This window comes from Geotrypetes seraphini, chromosome 3, assembly GCF_902459505.1.
Source record: "Geotrypetes seraphini chromosome 3, aGeoSer1.1, whole genome shotgun sequence".
Classification (NCBI taxonomy): domain Eukaryota; kingdom Metazoa; phylum Chordata; class Amphibia; order Gymnophiona; family Dermophiidae; genus Geotrypetes; species Geotrypetes seraphini.
In genome coordinates this window covers 134,868,556-134,885,055 of record NC_047086.1, presented here as the reverse complement: position 1 = coordinate 134,885,055, position 16,500 = coordinate 134,868,556, and the positions used below count along the sequence as shown (strand labels likewise).

General features: G+C 47.9%; 1 protein-coding gene across 2 annotated transcripts in view; it reads right to left on the bottom strand.

The window, feature by feature from the left end:
• Positions 1–16,121, bottom strand: part of LOC117357773 (interferon-induced very large GTPase 1-like) — a 29,323-nt gene extending 13,202 nt beyond the window's left edge. The window contains exon 1 of one of the 2 annotated variants that reach the window (XM_033938863.1): positions 16,072–16,121. The gene's annotated coding sequence lies outside the window, so the exon portion shown is untranslated. Of the gene's footprint in view, positions 1–187; positions 312–16,071 lie in introns of those variants that run through there. The other variant, XM_033938864.1, reaches the window with a different exon arrangement.
• Between the last annotated feature and the right edge of the window lie 379 nt (positions 16,122–16,500).

Genomic DNA, 16,500 nt, shown 5'->3' with positions numbered 1-16,500 from the left:
GCTCACCTGCTGTCTCTCCGTATTCTTTAGTCCTGCCATCTCCCCCTCGGGTTATCATCCCCTGAGCCCTGGGTTGATCCCCCTTGCCCCGTGGCTCCTCCTTCTTGCCCTCAGCTTGCACCCTCGTGCCACTCTGTCCCCCCTTACCCCAATGCCCTCTAGGCCCCTCCCGGCAAGTTGCCATTACCTGGTGTTTCCCTCGCTGTCTGGTCACTGGTCCCTGGTCCTCCTCCCCGCAGTCTGCCCGCTCAGTATCTTTGCTGGATACTGCCGTCCGAAGCGTCAACATCAGATCAGCTGTCGGCTTTCCCCCTCTCCTCAGTTTAAAGCCCTCTCGACCTCCTTCCTCACATTTGCTGCCAGTAGTCTAGTCCCCGCTGTGCTCAGATGCAGGCCGTCCCGCCGGTAGAGCTTGCTCTTTCCCCAGAAGGATGTCCAGTTCCTCACGAAGTGGAAGCCCTCCTCCTGGCACCATCTCCTCAACCATGCATTCACAGCCTGGAGGTCTGCCTGTCTCTTCGCATCCGCCCTCGGTACTGGCAGGATCTCCAAGAATGCTATCTGCCGTGTCCTCCTCTTCAGCTTCCGTCCCAGGACCCTGAACTGGTCAGTCAGTGTTGTCATGCTGAAGTTCCTCCAGCTCACATCATTCGTTCCGACGTGGATTATCACCGCTGTCTCCTCCGTCTCTGCTCCGTCCAGGATCCTCTCAATCCTATCGGTGATGTCTCGTGTCTTGGCCCCTGGGAGACAAGTCACTAGCCGGTCCTCCCTTCCTCTGGCTACGTGACTATCTACCTCTCTCAAGATCGAGTCTCCCACCACAATAGCAGACTTCCCCTTCCTCAGCAACCTCCTCTGTCTCAGATCCGTGTCCTTGGTGTAGTGCGGTGCCTCTCCCTCGGGGTCCCGGTGAGTCACGGTCTCCTCCGCTTGCTTGGTTCCTCCGCTAGGTCCTTCCCCGGTGTCGCCTTGTGGATCCTGGGTCTCGTCTGTCAACATCCGTCTGTGCTGCTGCTGGTCCTGTTCCTCCACCTTCCTGTAGGCTTCCTCTATTAACCTCTCGAGGTCCCTCACCTGGTCCACAGTGGAGCCTGCTCCGTCTGTGTCCTCGGATGACCAGCATGTCTCCTCTGGGGTGTGGAGTCCCTCCAGTTCCTGGACCCTGACCCGCAGTCTGCCGACCTCCATTCTCAGGCTTCCCAGTTCCTGGCACCGACCGCATATGTATGCCTGCCTCCCGGAGGGGAGGTAGTCATACATATGGCACTCCGTGCAGAATACTGGGAAGCTCCGCTGGGTGCCTGCTGCCTCCATATCTCCTGTTGTCCTCCCTCTAGTATCCGCTGTGCGATGTGTGTGAGTGTGCCCAGCTTGCAGCTGACTAAAACAAAAGAGAAAAGAGAAAAAAGAGTAAGAGAAGTACCTACGGTTTATGTTTTAGCTGTAGCTGCTGGGTGGCCTGGTCTCCTGCCGCTCGCCTTCGCCTAGCTCAGCACGCTGCCCTCCCCTTGTGCTGAGCTGTTTGGTGCCGCATTGGCTCCTCTCCTTTTAAGGGGGAGTCCGGCTCTCGCTCCGACGCGGTGGGGGTGGGCGGAGTGAACTCTCGCCTCTGCCCCAAGCTCCCTTACCGCCTCCCTTGCGGTCTCAGCGCTCCTCAGCGCTGTCTGCTCTCCTCTCCTGCCTGCCTAGCTAAGCACACTGCCCTCTCCTTGTGCTGAGCTGTTTGGTGCCGCGTTGGCTCCTTCCCTTTTAAGGGGGAGTCCGGCTCTCGCTCTGACGCGGTGGGGGTGGGCGGAGCGAACTCTCGCCTCTGCCCCAAGCTCCCTTACCACCTCCCTTGCGGTCTCAGCACTCCTCAGCGCTGTCTGCTCTTCTCTCCTGCCTGCCTAGCTCAGCACGCTGCCCTCTCCTTGTGCTGAGCTGTTTGGTGCCGCGTTGGCTCCTCCCCTTTTAAGGGGGAGACCGGCTCTCGCTCCGACGCGGTGGGGGTGGGCGGAGCGAACTCTCGCCTCTGCCCCAAGCTCCCTTACCGCCTCCCTTGCGGTCTCAGCGCTCCTCAGCGCTGTCTGCTCTCCTCTCCTGCCTGCCTAGCTCAGCACACTGCCCTCTCCTTGTGTGTAAAATCTCAGTTAAGGATTTCTTTTGACCTTTGTAGGCCAGAAGTAGATCACAATTTCACAATATTTTTTGTAACAAGTATTAAATGTGTTTTTATAAATACTGTAAGCTTAATAAATATATCAGAAAAAAACTACACATCTGAGCGCATATCTGAACATACACATCTGTATGATCCCATCCTCCTCTGCTTGCCTATAGCTGCATCATGCATGTTAAAAATGTACGATATGTTGATATGTGCACCTTCCTTCCTTCCCATCCATCCTCCTCAGCCTGTCCTTACACATCCACAGCTGCATGTTAATGATGATGTATATGTTATGATGATAAATAAGTGCATATGAGCACATCATTAACATGCAGCTATGGATGAATATAAAAAAGAAACAATATTCTGTACAATTGTCAATTTATAAATCAGCGTCTTCTCCCCATTCTCTCTTCCCCATTTCCCTTCAGCGTCCTCAGCCCACTCTCTCTCCACTTTCCTTCAGCACACGCACATAAAAACAAGCAAGTAATTTATATCATTTTCATTCTATTCATTCATAGAAATTAAAGTCTAAATAATGCCAGTCACATAACAAAACATGATTTTACAAAAATAATTCCCTGCACAGTCAAGCCTTCAAGGATTACTAGATGTCTTTCAGCAGTTCCCCTCCCTCCATCCCCATTACCTTTGTGGCCAAGTCAAAATGATCTACCAATAATAAAATTTTAAAAACACAAAGCACGCTGTATGCAGAGAAAATGTTAATTATCATTTATATTCCGCGGGTTTTCAAAGAGGTCAAGGCAGATGACTTTATGCAATGTCACCTCAGTAACAACTATACAAAAATAGACAAATATTCCCCCTCCCTTTTTACTAAAACGCGATAGCGGTTTTTAGCGCAGGGAGCTGCGCTGAATGCCCCACGCTGCTCTCAATGCTCATAGGCTCCCTGCGCTAAAAAACGCTATTGCAGTTTAGTAAAAGGGGGCCATAGTGCAAAATATAGACAGCATATATAAATTCTCAAAGCAGACACATTTTGATCACTAAATTGAAAATAAAACCATTTTTCCTACCTTTGGTAATTTCATCAGTCTCTGGTTGCACTTTATTCTTCTGACTGTGCATCCAATATTTCTTATATTTCTTCCCTTCTTTCAGCCTCCTGTATGCTTCCTCTCCTCCAGACCTCATTCCCTCCCCAAACTTTTTCTTTGTTTCACCCTGTCCCTTCTTTCTTTTTCTCTCTCTCATACCCCCTTTCTTTCTGTATGTCTGTTTTTCTCTCTCTCACCCTACCCCCTTCTTTCTCTCTCCACACCCTCTTTCGTTCTGTATGTCTGTCTTTCTCTCTCTCTCTTTCCGTGCCCCATTTTTCTTTGTTTCACCCTGCCCCCTTTCTTTCTTTCTGGCTTCCTGCCCCCCCTTTCTTTCTTTCTCCCTGCCCTCCCCTATGCCACCACCATTGGGAAAATGCTGCCACCGCCACTGGAGAATAGGCTGCCACTGCCGCCATCGGGAACAGGCCGGCGCCGAGTTCGCCCTGCTTCTCTTCCTCGCGGGGCCGACCAACTCTCGCCACCCGACGTCAATTCTAACATCGGAGAGGACGTTCTAGGCCAGCCAGGCAGCGATTGGCTGACCCAGAACGTCCTCTCCAACGTCAGAATTGACGCGAGTGGCGAGAGTTGGCCGGCCCCACAGGGAAAAGCAGGGAGAACTTGGCGCCGGCCTGTTCCAGATGGCGGCGGTGGCACTCAAGTGGCTAAAGAGCCGCAGTTTGCCGGCCTAGGGAGAACACTGGAGGGTGGCCAGCTGTGCATCCCCTTGGGACATAAACCCGGGGCGGGGTGGACCGCCCCCCCCCCCACCCTGGTATGCCACTATCTGTACCTCTCTCCCTCCCTATGACAAAAAATTCTCCTTTCTTCTATTCCCCGTGTACACAACCATCTCTTTCCCTCCCTTCCTCTCTCCCAAGTCCATGCCTTCTGTGTCCAAAAACTCATTCCCTCCCCTACCTCAGCATCTCTTTCCCTCCCTTCCTCTCTCCCAAGTCCATGCCTTCTGTGTCCAAAAACCCATTCCCTCCCCCACCTCAGCATCTCTTTCCCTCCCTTCCTCTCTCCCAAGTCCATGCCTTCTGTGTCCAAAAACCCATTCTCTCCCCCACCTCAGCATCTCTTTCCCTCCCTTACTCTCTCCCAAGTTCATGCCTTGTGTCCAAAACGCACTCCCTCCCCCCTTTTGTGTTCCGCGTTTGCCTCCCAGTCCATCTTTGCAACTTTCTCAGCAAAACGAAGCTCAAGCTGCGAGGCTTGTCTTCTGTTTCCTGCCTGCCCTGCCGCGCACAAATAGCCAACCGGAAGTATTCTCCGACGTCAGCGCTGACGTCGGAGGGCAGGCTTTGCTTAAGCCCTCCCTCCGACGTCAGCGCTGACATCGGGGAACACTTGCGATCGGCTATATGTGAGCGGCAGGGCAGGCAGGAACAGAAGACGAGTCCCGCGGCTCGAGATGTATTGAATTCCGCGGGTCCCCCGTCCAGCTCTCTCCTGTCCACGTGGGGCGGACTGCCCCTCCCCCTAGACTGTGGCCTAGGACCCTGGGGGAGCCCGGGCCCCCTGTCAGCTCCGGGCCCCTGAATGCAGGACTGGTGGTACTGCCCTGATGGCGGCCCTAATGCCTGGAGCAGCCTAATATACTTCCCCCTTCTACAAAACTCCTTTGAGCAACGGAGCTTTTACTGCTGGGGCCAGTGATAAAATAGCCTAACACAGTTTTACTGATTTTGCTTAAAGCTGAGTGAAACAGCAGGCATGGTAAACTTTAGGATGTTTGGAAAAGCTGTTTTGGAAACCATTAACTGAGTCAAACCTAAGGCACTCTAGCTGCTAACAAGGATTTTTTTTTTTTTTACAAAAGCGGTTTTTTGTTTTATTTTTTTACCTGTTTTAATTTTTTATTGAATTTATATAGGACAGATGTGAACCAAAGTAACATCACATAATATTTACTACAAAGGCAAAGGTACCTGTAGATTAAACTGAAGTCTGACAATAGTCATCTAAAAGTCTCCAAACCTTGTTAAAATTTGATAAATTATGCATTTTTAACAGCAGCTGTGTCTTCATATTTCCTTACTAAGCAAACAGCATTCCACCAAACACATTCAGACATAACTGAGTTATTTTTCCAGTTTGCTAATATTTGTTGTATTGTTATTCCTAATAAAATATCTAATAGCTTAGCTTCTGATTTTTGCAAAATATATTATAAAACTAAAGATCAAAACAATATGTTGTTTTGATTTTTTAATGAAAGAAACTGCCTATTTTGCATTATTAGCTGACCTTTAAATGAAGTTTTGGGTTTTAGATGGAGAATGACATGGGGACTGTTTCCCATGGCTAGCCACAGCTAACTTGCAAGAATGGAGGAAAAAAGTGGCTGTTCACTGCGGTTATGGGAATATGGCTTTTCACCGCCCTGCAGAACAGTAAATGGCCTTGTTCCCGAAGTGAAGAATCTGCCAAAAGTCGCCTCCCTTCCCACCCCTCCTGACCAGCAGCCCTTCTTGTGATCGCAGGTCCAGCATCCCCACTTCACGATCACAGGTCTAGCAGCCCCCCCCATTGCGAGTCCAGCAGCCCCCCTCCCTCCCAATCGAAGGTTCAACAGCCCCCCTCCTTCGCACCCTCCCTCCTTCATTCCCGATCACGGGGTCAAAACCGGAAACCCCCCCCCCAAAACCTGCGATTCCCCTGTGTCGGCCCCTTTGCGGGCCTACCAGCCTCTCAGAAGCTTTGTGGATGAAGAGGTAGGCAACACTGCATGCAGAGCTGCTCCGGGACCTTCTTCTGACCGAGTACCGTATTTTCTCGCATATAACGCGTGCGTTATGCGTGGTTTTTACATACAGCGCATACCCTTGTGCGTTATACACGTGAGCGCGTTGTACAAAATTTTTTTTACATAGTTTCCCCCCCCCCCCCCGACGCCCGATTCATCACCCGGAAGGAGCGCTCGCACTCCCACCCCGAAGGACCGCTCGCACCCCGACCCGAAGGACCGCTCGCACCCCCACAGCCTCCCCCCCTCCCCCATGGAGAAGCTGTCTACCTTGTTTCCGGATGCCAGCCCAGCTGCTTCCTCTGCCGGCGGTCCTGCCCCTTCTCAGAGCCCTGTGCTGTGCTGCTTCCTCTTCAGGCGGTCCCGCCCTTTCTCTGACGTCACACAGGGCTCTGAGAAGGGGCAGGACCGCCGGCAGAGGAAGCAGCTGGGCTGGCATCCGGAAACAAGGTAGACAGCTTCTCTATGGGGGAGGGGGGGGAGGCTGTGGGGGTGCGAGCGGTCCTTCAGGTGGGAGTGCGGGTGCGTGCGAGCGGTCCTTCGGGGTGGGGGTGCGAGCGGTCCTTCGGGGCGGGGGGGGCGGGTGCGTGCGAGCGGTCCTTCGGGGTGGGGGTGTGAGCGGTCCTGCAGGGGGGTGAATCGGACGTCGGGGGGGGCATCAGGCTTTCAGGGTAGGGACAGGACTTCAAGGGGGAAAGGAGAGTCGGGGCGGGCGAAAAGAGAGTCGGGGTCTCCAGAGGAGAGTCGGGGCGGGCGAAAGGAGAGTCGGACAGCATGCGCGGTATATTGGTGTGTGCGGTATATAAAAAATTCTGTACATAAATTTGTGTTTTTCGCGCGCTATACCCGTGTGCGCATTTTACACGGGTGCGCGTTATCTATGTGAAAATACGGTAACTTTCTTCCGGCCGAGTAACCTTCTTCCAATGTTCAGAAGTTACATCGGAAAGAGGGACTCAGCCGGAAGAAGGTCCCGGAGCAGCTCTGCATGCAATATTGCCTGCTTCTTTGTCCATGAAGCTTCTGAGAATCTGGTAGGCCCGCTCCAAGAGGCGCAAAGGGGCCAACCCAGGGGAGTCGCAGGTTGTCTTTTTTTTGGCTGGTTTTGACCCACAATCGGGATCAAGGGATGGGGCTGTTGGACCCACGACGGGGAGGGAATGGGACTTCTAGATTTGTGAGGGGGGGCTGCTGCTGCTGCAACCGCAAAGGGGAGAGGGAATTAGTTAGGCTGTTGGACAGGCTAGAGCTGAAGAGAAGGGAGACAGTTGCTGGATCTGGTCATGGGGGAAGGGAAAGAGGTGCTGGGCCCATGTGGGTAGAGTGGAGCTGTAGGGAAGGGAGAGGTGCCAGACCCACACCTGGGCACAGAGGGGATAGAGGTGTTAGACCCATGGGAAGGGAGAAAACTGCAGGGAAGAAGAGAGAGAAGGGAAGGGAAAGAGAAAAGCTGAACCAAGGGGATGAAGGAAGAGTGAGTGAAATATTGAATATAGCAGGGGGGAGGAAAGAGAGAGTGTGAGAGACACATTGGTCTAAGGGAGTAAGAGAGGGGAGAAGCTGGACACAGGGATATATACAAAAGACGGGAGGGAGATGGTGGGCATGGAAAGGAACATAGGAAGTGAGACAAAAAGGGGAATGCTGCATGGAGGTGGTATATGGACACAGAATGGTAATGCTAGACAGGAGAGTATATGAACACAGAGAGAAGATGGCTAGACATGGGGGAGAATAAGAATGCAGAAGGAAGATGCTGGATAGGGGGCATAGGGATATAGAGGAGTGATACTGTACACAGGAGGAGGAAACATAGAATAGTAAGATGATGAAGGCAGGGAGATGGGTACAGGGGAAATGTTAGAAAGGGACCTTTAGGAGACATAAAGAAGGGAGATGCTGAACATGGGGAACAATACATACTCAGAGATAGAAGAAGGGCGGTGAGCCTGGAGAAAGAAGAAATGTCAAATGGTCAGGTGACCCTGGCAAATGAGTTAAGAGAAGGCATAAGAAAACAGAGACCAGCACCTGAGACCAACATGATTTGAAGAATAAAATGACAAGACAACAAAGGGTAGAAAAAATAATTTTATTTTCTATTTTGTGATTAGAATATATCAGATTTGAAATATGTATCCTGCTAGAGATGGTATTAGACATAACTGGGGATCCGCAAAGCCCAGGCCTTGCTTCTTTAGCTTCCAGCTGGCTTAGGGCTCTCTCAGACCAGTGGGCAGTTGCCCTAGTTGCACTCCCCTAAAACTGTTCCTGCCATGTGTGACTGAAGTATTCTGTTAACTTGATTTTTCTATGTAGCATTCTGTAGTACTTTTGGCAGGGTGGGGGGTTGTATTAATGGCCATGTTAAGCAGCTTGGTAAAAGGGCCTCTTAGAAAAGCCATGTTCATCAGGAAATTTTTCTCAGGAGAAGAGATGCAAGTGGCAACATTTCTCCAACTTAGAGCAAGACAGGCTATTTTAATTTTATTACTTTCAGGAGGACGTTGTTTAAAACTCAAGTCACCAAAGCATAATGAACGGATTACGCAATACTCTTGTGCTGCTGCACTGCAGCTCCTCCTTCTTACGGCGTAAGCAGCTTGTGTAGATAGTGGAGGGTTGTGCATGCAACCGAGGAGGGAGAAAAGAGAGGCAGCCGCGAGACTGCCCATAAGCTGGGAGGAAGGCACAAAAGGGCTGTGCCTGATCTGGGAGGAGGGCAAGAGAAAGCGCTAGGGGGCTCGTCCTTACCTCTCAAAGGCTTGCACGGTGTAACTGATGAGTGGGCTTTCAAGAATATTGCAAAACTGCTTAGGGGCTCCTTCTCAGGGCAGCACAGTTGCCACGCATATCCTCAGCCTGTTCGCAGCCTTGGCACCATGAAGGACGGGTGCTGCAAGAAAGGAAGGTCCAGGCGCCGGCCCAGAAGCCTTCTCCCCGTCAATTCTGACGTCGGAGAGCACGTTTCGGCCCAGCCAGGCAGCAATTGGCTGGCCCGGAACATCCTCTCCGATGTCAGAATTGACATTGGGAAGAAAGTTAGTGGGCCGGCGCCTGGACCTTCCTTCTCTTTAGTTGTGGCAGGCGGTGGTTGGCAGCGGCGGTGGATGGGGGAGGTTTGAAGTGACGATAGGCAGCAGCAGCGGATGCTGGTCCGGGGGGGGGGAGGGCAGGCTTTAAGCTTAGGACCAGTGCAGGGGTGAGGGGTTGAAGGGGATAGCAGCAGAAGGGGGGAAGTTCTCTCATGCACCACTTTCTCTCATATGCCCACTGAGTCCACCAAGGATGCTGCCATCTTCTTTATCGCTCTTAAATCCTGAAATGATTTACCTCCTAATATTCATACAGAGCCAAAGTTCAGAACTTTAGTGAAAATACTCCTTTTCGAAAGGGCATTTAACATCGTCCCTTTGACTGACCCTAAATTCAAACTTCAGTTGATGCCGGGAGACTGAGATGAATACACATATTGTGAATGTTTTTGAAATTGTATTTTAACTGTCTGTGTGCATGAATGTCATTTCTTTCCTGTTCTTAATAGAATCCCTGTCTCAATTTTAAATTAGTGATTGTAAACTGCTTTGAACCTTGTTAGGAAAAGGGAATATTTTAAGAAAAAATAAACAAACATACTGCCACACACACCAAATTCTGTTTCCCTGAGCAGATGCCTAGACCACTTTGTGCCAGGGCTTATCCTTGACCTTTTTTTTTTTTTCCTGAAAATTGTTCTGCACTCATTAACTAAATATAGTTGCCTAGTATCACAAGGATCAAATGGGTGATCCAAAGGTTTTGAGCTAGCTCAGGTGATACAAATATACACATGCATTTGATTTTCAAATGTTAGAATATACAGTATAAATCTGTCCCATCCTTCAAGGTGTTTAAACCATTTTTGTCTAGGATCCGAATCCCCATCACCCGCTGGAAAATTCCTCCCAACTCCTGAAGCTTCATCCTTTAAAATTCTACCAGCCTGGCTACTATACAGTATCTAGATATAAAATCCCCTTCCCCTCCCCCCTTCTAACCTCTCTCATATTCAGAACTCTGCACTGCAGTAATGGAGGAGTGAAGTGTGCTTCCCCTACGTCTGGGAGCATTACGGGGCTGAATGCAAGGTTTTTGAAAAGGCAGTTCAGATTTAGGAGGTGGAACGAGGAAGGGTACTATGGACAAATTGTTGGCACAGACCTAGCCAGCTAGTTAAATCACAAAAAAATAAATCCTTCTCTTTCCTCTGTTAAATCTTATTTCCTCTTCCTGTATTTTTGTTTAAAATACTGTGTTTTAGGTGGTATAGAGCCTATATTTCTGGTGCCAGTGGCTCAGGGTGACTAAAGTAGGGAAAATCCTGTTATAAATCCTGTGTTTTAGGGTAGCACTGATAGAACCTGCATTTTTGTTTAAAATACTGTGTTTTAGGTGGTATAGAGCCTATATTTCTGGTCACTTCACAACCAATCAAGTCACTTCACAACCAATCAAGGTGACCTTTATTCTATGCAATCACTGTGGTGCTTTAATTCCAAGACATACTATTTGGAGGCTTAAGGCTTGCCCCATCTGTCTTCAACTTGCCAGTATTAAGGAGGAGCTCTGCAAACTTAAACAGGAATTGAATACAATTAAAGCAGCTTCCATCACTCCACAAAATCATACCAACTTACCACCTCTACCTCAAAGAATAAAACAGCCCAGGAATAAATGGGTCACAGTAGGCTCAGGAAGACTGTGACATGTAACACAGAAACATCCACCTTCACTAATATTACCTCTACAGAATTCCTTCGCTCCACTAGTGCACTGCGATACTCAGGAAAACAGAAGGGAGGTGGGACTGGAACCAATGAAGGTAACTCAAGAGAACAAGAGCACCCTAAGTACAAATAAAAAAGCCAAAAACAGAAAACTATTACTGTTGGGGGATTCCATCATCAGAGGCATTAACCTTGGAACACAGGGCGAGGAGACCAAAATAGTGAAATGTCTTCCAGGATCCTCAGCTACCAGGAGTTCCAGGCAAATACTGACTATAATTAAGGAAGAAACTAAGGATTTTAACACTGATGTTGTTATCCATCTGGGAACAAATGACCTGGCCAACAACTCCACACTTGCAGCACAGAAAGCTTTTCGGGAGCTTGGTGAGGGCGTGAAACCTTTTGTAAAGACTTTAGCTTTTTCTGAAATACTGCCTGCATATGGAAAAGGAGAGCAAAGAGTGAAAAACACAGAGGACTTTAATAGATGGCTCAGAGCCTGGTGTCATCAAGAAGGCTTCAGGTACATAGGAGGATGGGGAAATACATGGAAGGACAAGAAGCTATATTGCACTGATGGGCTACATATTACTACAGCAGGAAAAAGAAACCTTGCAGAGAAATTTAGACAATATTTTTCTAGGCATTTAAACTAGAAGGTGGGGATGGTGTATGTACGAAGGACAATTATAGAGACCACCCCCGGCAAAAGAAAAGATGTGATAGTAGTAAAGGCTGCAACATAAGCAATATCAGCAACTCATTTCTTAGTATTGCAACGGAAAGTTAAACGACACAAAAATCCATACGAAAAGAGATTATCGCTGAAAAATAGCTGGAAAGCGATGACCACAAATGCTCGCAGTCTAAGCAACAAAGTTCATGATCTGCAAGCCCTGATATTAGAGGCAGATCTAGATATTGTTGCTATCACAGAGACATGGTTCAGTGAATCACATGGATGGGATGCAAACATACCGGGATATAATCTTTTTAGGAAGGACAGAGATGGTCATAAAGGTGGAGGAGTAGCTCTCTATGTAAAGATCAATATCCAAGCGACCGAAATGCAAGGGACCTGGGGAGAGGAAGAAGCGATATGGATTGCTCTGAAAAGAGAAGATGGAACGTCTATCTACGTGGGTGTAGTCTACAGACCTCTGACTCAATCGCAGCAAATTGATAAGGATCTGATTATGGATATCCAAAAGTTTGGAAGGAAAGAGGAGGTTCTGCTGTTGGGAGATTTCAACCTGCCGGATGCGGACTGGAATGTTCCGTCTGCGGAATCGGAAAGAAGTAGGGAGATTGTGGATGCCTTTCAAGAGGTCTGCTCAGACAAATGGTGACGGAACCCACAAGGGAAAAAGCGATATTGGATCTGGTCCTCACAAATGGAGAGAGTATCTCTAATGTTCGAGTGGGTGCTCACCTGGGTAGTAGCGATCATCAAACGGTTTGGTTTGATATAACGGCTAAAGTGGAGAGCGGCCGCACGATACTTAAAGTCCTAGATTTCAAACGTACGGACTTTAATGCAATGGGAAAGTACCTGAAGAAAGAGCTGTTAGGATGGGAGGACATAAGAGAAGTGGAAAGACAGTGGTCTAAGCTGAAAGGAGCGATAAAAATGGCTACGGACCTTTATGTGAAGAAAATCAATAAAAACAAGAGAAAAAGGAAGCCGATATGGTTCTCCAACCTAGTGGCTGAGAAAATAAAGGCGAAAGAGTTGGCGTTCATGAAATATAAAAAAACCCAAGAAGAGGAGAGCAGAAAGGACTACAGGGTGAAACTGAAAGAAGCCAAGAGAGAGATACGTTTGGCGAAGGCACAGGCGGAAGAACAAATGGCTAAAAATGTAAAAAAGGGAGATAAAAATTTTTTCAGATATATTAGTGAAAGGAGGAAGATAAAAAATGGAATTGCTAGGCTAAAAGATGCTGGGAACAAATATGTGGAGAGTGATGAGGAGAAAGCAAATGTGCTAAACAAATACTTCTGTTCTGTGTTCACAGAAGAAAATCCTGGAGAAGGACCGAGATTGTCTGGCAAAGTTACACGAGAAAATGGAGTAGATTCTGCGCCGTTCACGGAGGAGGGTGTTTATGAGCAACTTGAAAAACTGAAGGTGGACAAAGCGATGGGACCAGACGGGATCCATCCCAGGATACTAAGGGAGCTCAGAGAGGTTCTGGCGAGTCCTATTAAAGACTTGTTCAACAAATCTCTGGAGACGGGAGTGATTCCTGGGGATTGGAGGAGAGCGGATGTGGTCCCTATTCATAAAAGTGGTCACAGGGATGAAGCAGGAAACTACAGGCCGGTGAGCCTCACTTCAGTTGTTGGAAAAATAATGGAAGTGTTGCTGAAAGAAAGGATAGTGTATTTCCTTGAATCTAATGGGTTACAGGATCCGAGGCAACATGGCTTTACAAAAAGTAAATCGTGCCAAACGAACCTGATTGAATTTTTTGATTGGGTGACCAGAGAGCTGGATCGAGGACATATGCTAGATGTAATTTACTTGGATTTCAGCAAAGCCTTTGATACAGTTCCTCATAGGAGGCTGTTGAACAAACTTGAAGGGCTGAAGTTAGGACCCAAAGTGGTGAACTGGGTCAGAAACTGGCTGTCGGACAGACGCCAGAGGGTGGTGGTTAATGGAAGTCGCTCGAAGGAAGGAAAGGTGACTAGTGGGGTCCCTCAGGGTTCGGTGCTGGGGCCAATCCTGTTCAATATGTATGTGAGTGACATTGCTGAAGGGTTAGAAGGAAAAGTGTGCCTTTTTGCAGATGATACCAAGATTTATAACAGAGTAAACACCGAAGAGGGAGTGGAGAATATGAAAAAGGATCTGCAAAAGTTAGAGGAATGGTCTAATGCCTGGCAACTAAAATTCAATGCAAAGAAATGCAGAGTAATGCATTTGGGGATTAATAATAGGAAGGAACCGTATATGCTGGGAGGAGAGAAGCTGATATGCACGGACGGGGAGAGGGACCTTGGGGTGATAGTGTCCGAAGATCTAAAGGTGAAAAAAGTGTGACAAGGCAGTGGCTGCTGCCAGAAGGATTCTGGGCTGTATAACGAGAGGCGTAGTCAGTAGAAGGAAGAAGGTGTTGATGCCCCTGTACAGGTCATTGGTGAGGCCCCACTTGGAGTATTGTGTTCAGTTTTGGAGACCGTATCTGGCGAAAGACGTAAGAAGACTTGAGGCGGTCCAGAGGAGGGCGACGAAAATGATAGGAGGCTTGCGCCAGAAGACGTATGAGGAGAGACTGGAAGCCCTGAATATGTATACCCTAGAGGAAAGGAGAGACAGGGGAGATATGATTCAGACGTTCAAATACTTAAAGGGTATTAACGTAGAACAAAATCTTTTCCAGAGAAAGGAAAATGGTAAAACCAGAGGACATAATTTGAGGTTGAGGGGTGGTAGATTCAGGGGCAATGTTAGGAAATTCTACTTTACGGAGAGGGTGGTGGATGCCTGGAATGCGCTCCCGAGAGAGGTGGTGGAGAGTAAAACTGTGACTGAGTTCAAAGAAGCGTGGGATGAACACAGAAGATTTAGAATCAGAAAATAATATTAAATATTGAACTAGGCCAGTTACTGGGCAGACTTGTACGGTCTGTGTCTGTGTATGGCCGTTTGGTGGAGGATGGGCAGGGGAGGGCTTCAATGGCTGGGAGGGTGTAGATGGGCTGGAGTAAGTCTTAACAGAGATTTCGGCAGTTGGAACCCAAGCACAGTACCGGGTAAAGCTTTGGATTCTCGCCCAGAAATAGCTAAGAAGAAAAAAAAAAAAAATTTAAATTGAATCAGGTTGGGCAGACTGGATGGACCATTCGGGTCTTTATCTGCCGTCATCTACTATGTTACTATGTTACTATGTTACTAGTCTTTATTCAATTATTTATTATTTTATTTTTAAAATTTTTATACCATTTTTATCCAAATAGGTTACTTTATCTTTACTATCCTTTCCCTTCCCTCATCTTTTCTTTTGCATTTTTATCAATTTTTATTGTGAACTGCTTAGCAATTGGTGGTATGTCAAACATTATGGAATAAATAAGATAAATATGTGGCTACACTGGAAAACATATGTGGAAACTGGGGACTGCCACACAACTGAAAATTGACTCCACTTATGAGATGGTCAGAGCTTTTGCAGGCAGGGCCGGATTAACCAATGGGCCAAGTAGGCACGTGCCTAGGGCCCGAAGTTGTCAGAGGGGCCCGATGAAACAGAGGACTCAGTTTGTTTGTTTTTTCCCCTTGGCAGCATGAGCCCCTCCGGGAAAGATCGGCAGCGCTGGGCTCCCCCGGAAAGATCGGCAGCGCTGCCCCCCCCCCCCCCAGAAGATCGACAACACCGTCCTCCCCTGGAATCGCCATCAACCAACCTGAATAAGTGACGTCAGAGGGGGTGGATTGGCAGATGCAAGGAGTTGCTGTAAGGTCCCGCGATGACTGCGTCTGCCGGCTCTGCTCAGGGAAGAGGTAAGTGACGTCGGAGGGGTTGAACCGGCTGATGCAGTCATCACAGGACCTTGCAGCAACTCTTTGCATCTTCCGGTCCACCCCCCACTTTCATATATGCATGGAAAGGGTTCGGAGTTAAATTCCTGGGTAAGTAGGTGGGAAGGGAAGGAAGGGGGATTTGTTCAGAGATGTTTGGGGCTTGCATAGAATAAAAACTGCACTGGTATACTAATCTTTGCTTGTTTTGAATTTAAAAAAAAGAAATACAAGTGGAAATAAAGAAGTAAAGAAGAAAACAGATAAATGGGGATGGGGCATGGGTGGGGTGGGGGTGGGGGTGGGGGTGGGGCAGGACCAGGGGGTCCAGTGTACTTGTGTGCCTGGGGGCCCTCGAAGAATTAATCCTGCCCTGTTTGCAGGAAGAGAAGTTGTCATGGCCAAGGACAGTCCCTCCCACCAAACAGCTGAGAGCAAGAAGTCAAAGCCAGCTGCAGCTATGGTTACAGGATAGATTATTTATTTTTCATTTATTTGGCTATGATCCTGAGAAATTCTTGGTCAAATTGACATGGTGTAATAACAACATGTTGCTTTCCATCTTCACTTCGTATTTTGTTTTTGCTAGATATTTCTTTCATATTCCTTTGTTCTTTGTATTCCTTATTACATGAAGTAAAAAAGGTTATATACAGTATGCTGCACATATGCCTACTTATAAGGATAGCAAAATAAATATAAAGTAGAAAAGTGGGAAAGTAAATGTTCTACCAGAAGAGAGGGAGATTGGTAGCAAGAAGAAAAATATGAGGACATATAACAGACATTGAATACTATACCTGAGTGTAGCTGTACTGCACGTTCTTTCTTCCTCTGATTAGTCTAGTCCCTTATACTGTATGCTAAGTGAAAGCTGCAGCTTATTTATATAAGTTTCACATAAGTGCATAAGAATAGTCATACTGGGTCAGACCAATGGTCCATCTACTTTCATATTTGGTTTCCAGGAAATCACACACTTTCTACTAGTTTATTAAGGGGGGCAGTATTCTGCTATTTTGCGCAGGCATTTGAAACTGAGAGAGAGCTGTAGCTATTTGTCCAGGCTTTTACAGTCACTTTCATTTTTAATGCTTTCCGGGAAATCACACAGTTTCCACTAGTTTATTAAGAAGGGGCAGTATTCTGCTATTTTGCACAGGCATTTGAAACTGAGAGAGAGCTGTAGCTATTTGTCCAGGCTTTTACAGTCACTTTCATTTTTAATG